Raw genomic sequence first — 11,070 nt, 5'->3', positions numbered from 1 at the left:
AACAACAACAACAACAACAACAGCACCACATTCCTTGAAACTGTTCAAAATAAGCCACTTTCCCCATGTTGTTCCAAAAGAAGATGTCAGAGTCCCAAATTGAAAATGATGGAAAAGTGTTGCACCACAGTTTTTGTGGTGCTGTCTGAAATTTGTACTGAGGAATCTGATAGGAACATGTGAGCTGCAATGCATCTGTTACAGTACCAAGCACTGAGCTTCTAGAACCATGAAAATAGAAACATCACTGAGGGATTAAAAAAAGTGAAAATAGAAACATCACTGAGGGATTCAAAAAGTAATCTGCTGCAGATTTCAGTCAACATTCACCCTGACACTGTTGAAAAAACTACAGATGATATCACGGAACTGAAAAGGATCAACCCTGAGGTAAATCCACAGTTGGGAATCTCTTCAAGCTTGCCTCCTGCAAATTGTTGGGTACAGAAACCTTTTTGTAGATGTGGAAAACTACACAGAGGATCTTATGATTCTGATAATCCCCAACATGAAGAAATGCTTTTGAAATTGTGGAAATTCCTGAAACCAAACCCTCCCCTGGGATCTCAGATTTCTAAGCAATGGTGTGAAATTGGTTTCCAGCTGATGATCCTAAAATAGATTTTCGAGGAATGGGACTTTTGTGATTGTATATTTTACAGTATTTTGTGGGAAGGGATACTACAGCCGCTCAACAGGTCCTCTACTGATTCTCATCCAAAATGCAGCAAATTCAGCAAAACAAAGTGGGAGAGGATAAAGCGATTGGGCACTCTTTTGCTATCGTGGGGATCAATATAACTGACCTATCATATAAGACTCACTTATACAACATCGCCCCCGAGGCTTCCACATAATCCCACTTTCAGCAAACATTCTGAGATCTGATGCGCGAGTTTCACAAGTTTTGGATTGAAGAGGACCCCATGGACATCATGGAATTCAATTGTGTGAGGGACAAGTTCCGCAAGAGGGTCATAAAACAGCTGCAGAACCCAGACATGGCTCTGTGCCCACATTTTGCTGCTTCGGAAGGTTTACTCAACATGTAGCTGCCCTCATTAGGTTTTAATGGACGCCCTGGAGCACTGCCCCGTCGTCGTATTAGGTCTCCACTTAGCTCCCCAGCTCACACACTGAATGCACACGGTGATTGTATGCATGTCTTTCTATGCAGTATTTTCATCTTTTGGTCCTCTCACTATCAGATTCCTGGATCCCATTATTTCTGGAGTATGTCACCCAGTGACTGCTCATATAATGGCATTATGCAGTGTTACATTCACTATTCAGCATTAAAAAATTGCATTTCTCTAATAAATAAAAAAAAATTGTCCTCTAAGTTCACAGTTTCCACAGGTATGTTTAAGAAGTGGATACCACTCCTGCTTCCAAGCCTGTCTTAATCTGTGAGCTCTACCAAACATTGTCAACCACCTGTAACCATTATGACAATTGACGCACCACTGGCACACTGTTTAGTATCACAGGAATCCCAAGTTATCTAAATACAGAGAAATGACAGAACAGTATTTACATTTTATAAATTTCTGAATATACCATTAAAGAGCTTATACATCCTTTCATTAAACAAAACAGGGAACTGCAATCCGACAGTGGAAAGAGAGTAAAAACTTAAAAATATTTGTATTGATGGTAACATTGATTCCTTAAAATAAAGAATATAAAAAGGATAAGAAAAGAGATGATGTTGTTCAACCACAGTGTTTGGAGTTACAATAAAAATGTATTTGTTTTTATTTTAATGTGCCACTAGTGAAACTACTTTCTGTTGTAGAAAATCCAAGCACATATTTAATGTGCTTAAAGCACCTGTAATAATACCTGAGTAGGGAGAGATCATTATCACGAAGGTGGTTTTCCAAGGGTGAGGTTCAACCATTGAACTCAAGGTGTGCTGATCCCTGTGATTTCCCCAAATGCAGGAAACTTGACAGCATAATTTGTGGTACTGGGGACTGTGTTCACACTTTTGAATAAAGGGGTAAAAAACATCAACCAAGAAACAACTTTAAGAAACCCACATATAATACAGGACAAAGTTGCCAAGAACGATTCAAGTCAGTTTATTTGGTCATGAAATATGTTATATACTTTCTCTCTTTGCAAAAAAGAAAAAAAAAAACAATCCAAAAACATTTACAAGAATGAGACAGTATAACATTTTCTGGTTCAGTTTTCTAGAATATTTCCCGCATAAAAGTAGTATCTTAAATATCTCAAAATAATCCTTGGTTTACAATCCTAATGAATAGATGTGGACAGTTGAATTTTCCATGTGAATACCTAATTGAAAAAATAAAATCAGTAAAAGCAAATTGTCCAAGCTTAGAAGACTACATAGGTGAGCAATATACTATGTGATCTACATAAAAGCAAAGGTCAGTAAGACCTAAAACGGTGAGTTACACATTAAGACAAATGGTCAGAAGGGAGGGAGAGGAGAGCAAATTTAATAGATAAGTTATGTGAGGGAAGAGGCAATATACAATAAGGGTATTAGGAGATATTATGATTAATCAATTGTAATTAATATTTTAAAATGACTATCAGTGAATAAAAATGCAATATGATTTGTATACTTTCACTCAAATAAAATTTTAAAAAATACAAAAATTTTCTAGTTCTTTCAATTTTGTTATTGCTATTTAGCACATTTTAAAAATTAGTTTTTGCTCCCCTCTCCTTCACTTCTCATCCTAACAGACGTTCCTAAATTGGTCCTTCCAGTGTATAATCTTTTTCTTAGCTTCTCAGCTTTGTGGTCTTACACTGTAATTATCCTTTTGTGACTGATTCATGCCCCTTAGCATGATTTATCCTGGTTTCTCCCACACTGTATTTAACAAATTATTGATGATTTTTCAGTGATTCATAATTCTCCATTGTGTGAATGTATCTCAATTTGTTTAGCCTTTTGTCTGTTGAAGGACACTTTGGGATCCTTTGCTGTTCTAACTAATGCTGCATTAACATGAGTGTGAGTATGTCAAGTTTGTGCTGCAGCTCTTACTATTTGGGAGGCAAGGATTCTGGGGTTTCGTCTGACATACTTTGGGCATGTTGCAAGGAGGGACAGGTCCTTGGAGAGGGACATCATGCTTGGGAGGTTGGAGGGACGGCGCAGGAGGGGAAGACCCTCTATGAGGTGGATTGATTCAGTGACTGGGGCAATCAGGATGGGTGTGTCCGAGGCAGTGCAATTGGCACAGGATAGAGCAGGGTTTAGGGCTGTTGTACATAGGATCGCTATGAGTCGCAAACGACTCCACGGCACATAACAACAACAACAACATTTACCTTGTAATGGAATTGCTAAATCAACTACTATTTTTATTCTCAACTTTTAAAGGAAGTGCTGGACTACTTACTTTCCATCATGGTTGTACACTTTTACTTTCCCATATTTAAATTGTAAAATGAAGTTACTGTGTTTAAAACATTTATGTTATAATTTTCCATTCCAAACTGTTAATGATTTCAATATCAAGGTTCAAGGTTTGTTTGCAAATAGCAATCTATTATAATTGCACAAAAATTTCCCAACTTTTTATAACGGGAATTACATCTCAATTTCTCTTCCCCGTGAAAATTACTCCTAATTAGAAAGTTTGAAAAACCCTGTTATGCATGTAGTAATACTTGTGTAATGAACTAAAGGAGAGCTCTGATAGAAATATTCTTGTTGAAATATTTATCTTCATTTTACAGCACCTGCTTGGAACCTATGTGGCTTTTTAAAAAAATATATTTTATATTGATTTGCCTACAAAATTCATTGTGTTTCACACTTTCCTCCACTCACATTGTATTTCATACAATCATTCCCATACATTGAGTTTTATTATATAAATGCCTACTGTATTATGCCCACAATTACCCTGTCTTTTCAGATCCCCATCAGATCGTTCCCATTTCTTTTATTCTTTCATTCTCCCTGTCCACTCATCAAATTGTGCAGCCTTGTGATTCCCCCCACCCCATCCCTCTGTTCCTGCCTCTTCCCCCCTTGAGCCTCCATACATGTTTACTAGTTATCCTATTTTTATAAAAATGGTCATATGCAATATTTGTCCTTATGAGACTGAGTTAATTTGCTCAGCATAATGCTCTCCAGTCTCTTCCAAGAAGTATTTTTCAAAATCGTTGCTCCTGGGTGTTGTGTAGTATTATTCCACGATGTAAATGTATCACAATCTCTCAATCCATTCACTTGTGGCTGGACATTTGGGCTGTTTCCATATTCTCACTATGGTGAATAACACCGCTATAAACATTGATGTACAACTCTCCATTTGTGTCTCAGTTCTAACTTTCTTGAGGTATATTCCTAGCAGTGGAATAGCTGTGTCATATGGAATTTCAATGTTTAGCTTTTTTAGGAAATTCCAAACTTCCCTCCAAAGTGGAACCTATGTTTTAAAACAAAAACCATTCTTCCTGAAGGCTGAAATCTTTAGAATGCAATTGCAGAGTCTGTCCATAGTATGAGGTCAGCCATTTACAGAGTTTTGGGGGATATTTTAAATCCATTTTGCTGTGAAGTAATTGCTCCATTTACAAGTGAAGCAAATACTACTTTTCTAATTTTTGTTGTATTTTCCAAAGCTTGATAATAGCTGTATCTATTGACATTATAATAAGAGTATAAAAGCTACACACACTGAGTACACGTAGCATGCAGTTTTGATGTCAATTCATAGTTATTTTCTATAGTGAGTATACAGGCATAATTCATTTGATTGTCAGTAATAAATTCTCATGAGTTGGAGATTCCATAGTTTACCTCTCTCCCCTCTTAATTAGTTTAATTAAAGTCTTCAATTTGGCAAGAAGCTGCACTGCAATCCCAGAGGCACATGGTTCAAATCCACCAGATGCTCTGCTGAGGAAGGAGGAACAATCTCCTCTTGTACCAGTCAGATCCGATTTGACGGTACACACACACACACAAAATAATAATAATTTTAAAAAATGCACAAAGTCTTCAATTTGTGTAATTGTTTTTACTCTTTCTTTCCAAAATTGTCTTTTGCCCTAAGTCTGAATATTTGTTGTTGTTGTTAGGTGTCAATGAGTCAACTCTAACTCATAATCACCCTGTGAACAATATCTCTGAACCCTGCCCTATCTTGTGCCATCCTCACCATTTCTGACACACTTGGATCCATTGTTACAGTCATTGGGTCAATCCATCCCATTGAGGATCTTCCTCTCTTAGGATGACTCTACACCTTTCCAACCATGATGTCCTTTCTAAGAACTGGCTCCTCCATAAAACATGCCCAAAGTATATGAGACAGAGTCTCACCATCCTTGCCTCCAAGGAGCACCCTTTCTTCAAGATAGAACTCTTTGTTCTGTTGGCAGCCCATGGGATAGTCAGTATTCTTCTCCAGCATCACAACTCAAAAGGCATCAATTCCTTCTCTATCACAGTCCAACTTTCAGATGCAAGTGATTGAAAAAGACTAGGGCATGGATCACACAAATATTAGTATTTTTTTTTAGAATTAACATAATATATTTATTTTAAGTGCCATTCATACATATCAGTTCTGGAAGCAACAATGACACCTGGAATATCTTTTTATAGCACTAACAACTACAAAGAAAGGATGCCATTTATCATAGAGGCAAAATATGAGATGATGCAATAGCAAAACTGTAGAAACATTAAAACACTGACTGTCCAAAAGCAGTACAGAGAGCAAGTTGTGTTTGCACAAAAAGCCAATGCATTTTCATCACATATATATAATATAGATATGTACATATCACCCTCTGAATGAACAATATCAAAATACTTTATTCCATTTGAAATAATCCCAGGATTGATTCCCTCCCATTGCAAAGGACATCTGAGAGACACATATGTACAAGAACACACATGAATACATTTATATTTCAAAAAATGCCACAGACTATTCTCCTGGAAAGAGTGCCCCATTTGAATGCATGCATTATTATTTCTTTTTCCAAAAGTCTTTTAGTCAACCTAAACCTAAGACAAAACTTTCTCAGCATTAACCACCACCTATTGAAATGGCCACTAGAGGAACTCCCTGGATCTCGCTAGGCAATCAATCCTTCCTTGTGGGTTCCAATGGGAAGGGCCGGCCCGGACTCAAGGGCCAACCAGATCACAGAAGAGTGGGATGGGTCTGGATGGAGGTCCTCCCTCTCAGGTCATTCTGAGTAAGCTTAAACTCTCATAAAAATATTGATCACTGCAAATCAGTAAATTATTACCAAATGGGAAATACAAATTACACAATTTGCAAAATCTTTATCAATGGTTTCTACCACATTCCAAAGCCCACACACAGTGTTTGAAGTGCACATTGCTACACAAACAATTTCAACAGTTTTAAAACAGCTATTTTGGTGTCTAGACAACAGTGACTTAAACAGACTACTGAAAATCCCTCTTTCCCTCAAGCTTTTACTCTGCAGGCTGCTATCTCATCTTGCCCCGATCGTTCTAGAAAAGATCTCTCTAGAATTCTTTAGTTTCCCCTCATCTCAGGGACTGGAACTTTTTTTTTTTAATGCAAGCAAGGAGCATACAAACAATAAAGCAACAAAAAGCCCTTCCTCTCTCCCCGTGTTCACCAGCTCTTACTATGGCTGGTGGCAATCCAGTGATTCATTCAATACAAAATTCCATTAAAAAAAGAAGAAGAAAATACACCCTTACACACTCACAAATACATATACACAGAGATAAAGATGGTTGTTTAGGGTGAGTAGAATTCTTTAGCCACAAAATCACTTAGGCTAATTAAAAGAATCTGAACATGGTCAATAGCCACCAAAGATGCTTAAAAAAGCAACTAGAAGTAGTTATTACTCCTTGATTTGATATAACACATCATTTCTCTATTAGAATGAAAGAATTTCTTTGTTTGCTTTTAATCCTAAAGAACCAATTTGAATTTTTTCTCATTTTTTTTATAAAGCTAAACAAATCTATGCAATGTAGCTGTGATACAAACCAAAATAACACAAACAACTAAGCAATAATCTCAAGAGGCAGGCTGCATTTCAAAGAAAGAGACTAAATGTCACATGTACAGACACACGGGACAGATATGACACCATAAGTAACAATTAGTGCACAGAAGAGGGAGACTAAATCTATATGTCACGCCATCTTCACTCAGTGCTAATTATACAGAAAGAGAATGGGTAAGAAAACTTGCTTACTAAACCCTGACATATTGTTTTGTGGCCCAAATAAATGGATTTAAATTTCAGAAGACCTTATTTAGTTAATAAGTTTTAAGAGGCAGATATGGCAAAAGAAATATCTCACCAGTGAAAGCAGTAATGGGGGGGGGAGGGAATCACAAAATCTCTCTGATTGTCTTGTCTGTGAACTCTCATTTAAAAAACAAACAACTGGAAACCCTAAGTCTCTGTAAACTTTCATTAAAATTAATTTTTAAAAAAAGAATGGAAAAAACAAAACTAACTTCTTTTTTTTAAAAAAAAAGGTATTTATTTCTTTTTATACTGGTTTATTTACAAATTCATATACATTGTTTTTCACACCAGATCCTTGCCATTTCCTTCATCCTCCCCTCCACCCATCAAATTGTGTGACCCCATGATTAACCCTCCTGTTCCTGTCCATCCTCAGCCCTCTGCTCCCCCTTCATACTTGGATCCTCATACTTGTTCTACAATAATTGTCTTATACAATATTTGTCTTTGTGGGACTGAGTTAGTTCACTTATCATAACGCTCTCCAGTCCCTCTCAAGTTATATAGTAATTAACAAAATAAAATGAACTCTTTTGGGCCCAGGAAAAAACCCCAAAACCAAAACCAAACAAACAAACAAAAAATTCCTGGGCTTTCAGATACTTCAATTTTTGTAATGAGCCCAACAGGAGCTGAGCATTCATAAAAAATCATGTTTGTTGTTGTTGTTGTTATGTGCTGTCTAGTCATTTGCGACTCATAGTGACCCTATGTACAACAGCCCTAAACCGTGCTCTATCCTGTGCCAATCACACTGCCTCTGACACCCATCCCGATTACCCCAGTCACTGAATCAATCCACCTCATAGAGGGTCTTCCCCTCCTGCGCCGTCCCTCTATCCTACCAAGCATGATGTCCTTCTCCAAGGACCTGTCTCTCCTTACAACATGTCCAAAGTATGTCAGAGGAAGCCCCAGAATCCTTGCCTCCAAGGAGTAGCCTGGTTTAACCCTCTCTAGGATGGATCTGTTTGTTTTCTTGGCAGTCCATGGTACATTCAATACTCTTCTCCAGCACCGCAGTTCAAAGGCGTCACTTCTCCTTCTATCCTCCCTAGTCATTGTCCAACTCTCTGATGCATAACAAGTGATTGCAAAACCCATGGCCTGTATCAGGCGGACCTTAGTCTCCAGAGAGACACCGTTGCTCTTGAGTACTTTAGAGAGGTCCCTAACCGCAGACTTTCCCATCGCAATTGGTCCAGTGGTGAGAATCTTTGTCTAATAAATATGAAAATAACATTTTAAAATAATAAATACTCAGTGGAAACAATGATTTCTTTAGAGCTAAACAGTGTCCACCTTCTAAATGATCAAATAATTTTAAAATTGTTACAATGCAGACTTATGAAAACAGACATTGACAAGGCACAACATAAAGTCTTTAATCCTCCGGGTATGAAAACACATTTCCCTTATGCTGCTCAGAAACAACTCAACCCTTTGAACTTTTGGAGAGTATCAAACTCTGGGTTCCTTGACTTGGTGGAATTCACTACCCACATTTCTGTAAAAGATTAAATGAAGAAAAATTACTAAGCTTTGGAAAAATCTTTTTTCTTTCATTGTTTACGTGAATTAAACATCCTACAGAAAACGGCCTGTTGTTGTTGTTAAGTGCCGTCGAGTTGCAGGTGACTCTTGACGACCCTATGAAGGAGAGTCCTCGACACTTGGGTGCCTTTCATCCTCTCTCCAGGTTCATAGGGTTTCCGGAGGCAAGCTATTATGGAAGTGGATGCCACTCCTCCTTCCAAGCTTGTTTTAATTGGGGAGCTCCACCCCACTCTCTGTCCGCATTGGGTAGCCAACCATTAAGACATTGACACATCAGTGTCACAGTGTTCAGCCTCACAGTAACCACAAGTGACCGCGGTACGGCAACTTGTACACCACGGCTATATGACCTAGAGGAATGTCTGAACAAAAACAATGAAAGACAGGCCCGAGGGCCGTGGATTAAAAGTCACCCATCTACGCCCACGTTCTGCAGCCCGGGGAACAGGCGTGACCACAGGGACCAGTGCAGCAGTGACACAGCAGCACCGGAGCGAGTCGGCGGCCACCATGGGGTCCCAACTGAGCAGGTTGGGCCACGTGGTGCTCTCCCCAGTCTGGTTCCTCTATAACCTGCTCATGAAGCTGTTCCAGCGCTCTGCCCCGGCCATCACCCTTGAGAGTCCGGACATGAAGTACCCTCTGCGGCTTGTGGACAAAGAGGTCATCAGCCACTCGGCGGTTCCGCTTTGCCCTGCCATCACCCGAGTACATCCTGGGCCTGCCCATCGGCCAGCATATTTACCTCTCTGCATGAATCGATGGTAACCTGGTCGTCCGACCCTACACGCCTGTTTCCAGCGATGACGACAAGGGCTTCGTAGACCTGGTCATCAAGGTTTACTTCAAAGATACCCATCCCAAGTTTCCTGCTGGAGGGAAGATGTCCCAGTACCTGGAAAACATGAAGATCAGAGACATCATTGAGTTCCAGGGCCCCAACGGGCTGCTGGTCTACCAGGGCGAAGGAAAATTTGCCATCCGCGCAGACAAGAAGTCCGCCCCAGTCATCACAACGGTGAAGTCCGTGGGCATGATCGCAGGAGGGACAGGCATCACCCCAATGCTGCAGGTGATCCATGCCATCGTGAAGGACCTGGACGACCACATCGTCTGCCACCTGCTCTTTGCCAACCAGACTGAGAAGGACATCCTGCTGCGATCCGAGCTGGAGGAGCTGAGGAATGAACACTGCCCACTTTAAGCTCTGGTTCACTGTGAACCGAGCCCCCGAAGCCTGGGACTACAGCCAGGGCTTCGTGAACGAGGAGATGATCCGTGACCACCTCCCGGCCCCAGACGAGGAGCCGCTGGTGCTGATGTGTGGCCCCCCACCCATGATCCAGTTCGCCTGCCTGCCCAACCTGGAACAGGTCGGCCACCCCAAGGAACGCTGCTTCTTCTGATGGCGAGGTGCCCCACCACCACGCCCTCACCACGCACCTGTCCCCACCCGCCCCTCCGCACCAACTTTCTATAACACCCCGAGATCCGCCCATGTTATAGGGCTGGGGTCCTGCCTGCCCTGCCTGGGTCCCAGCTGGCCCCTGAGGTGCCCTGCTTAGTGTAGGGCCCTGGTTTGGCGGTGCCTTCCCAGTGCACACGCACACACCCGCACAGAGGCCCAGGCTTAGCAGTGGGTCCCCATACCTAGAGTTGGGTGGCCCTGGTTTGGGTTGACTCTCTGACAAACATACACTACAGGGGGCCCCAGCTTGGTACCAGGCCCCCTATACCTGGAAGTGGATCAGAGTCTGGAAGGAAAAGTGGGGACCAGGCAGCGAGGCCTGAAGGGTCAGATGCTGCCCTCACAGGCCCCGGTGACCCCCCTACCACCCAGGGGACAGTTAACCAGTAACCAAGGCTCACACAGGCTTGCTTGTGCTGACGAACTCATCTGAGCGGGCGGTGGTCCGCCCAGAAAGGCCCACCGCCAGTCCGAGGCAGCAGCGCCTCTGGTGGTCTGAATCCACCTGTAGCTCAGAGCGAGGCAGGTGGGCACCCTCCTCCCACGTGACTTAGCTCCTCGGAACCCTGGTGGAGGGTCAGCTGGGAGTTGGTTCCGACTCTACAGTGATGAGAGGGACAGACCTGCAGCAGACAGCTCCCCAGGGGCCCACCACCCTGCACGGGGTGAGTGTCCTGCAGTGGACAGCTCCCCGGGGACCCACCACCCTCGAGGGGGTGATAGTGCGTTACAGCAGACAGCTCCCTGGGGATCCA

General features: G+C 41.6%; 2 pseudogenes; both read left to right on the top strand.

Annotated features, from left to right (window-relative positions):
* LOC102867357 overlaps nucleotides 1–1,052 on the top strand; it is a 1,756-nt pseudogene extending 704 nt beyond the window's left edge.
* Nucleotides 1,053–9,357: 8,305 nt separating this feature from the next.
* Nucleotides 9,358–10,253, top strand: LOC102866945 (annotated as a pseudogene).
* Nucleotides 10,254–11,070: the final 817 nt, after the last annotated feature.

This window comes from Elephantulus edwardii, unplaced genomic scaffold (assembly GCF_000299155.1).
Source record: "Elephantulus edwardii isolate Elephantulus edwardi_28Jun2011 unplaced genomic scaffold, EleEdw1.0 scaffold00184, whole genome shotgun sequence".
Taxonomy (NCBI): domain Eukaryota; kingdom Metazoa; phylum Chordata; class Mammalia; order Macroscelidea; family Macroscelididae; genus Elephantulus; species Elephantulus edwardii.
Note: the sequence above shows the minus strand (reverse complement) of the source record. Positions and strands in the feature narration are given on the sequence as shown.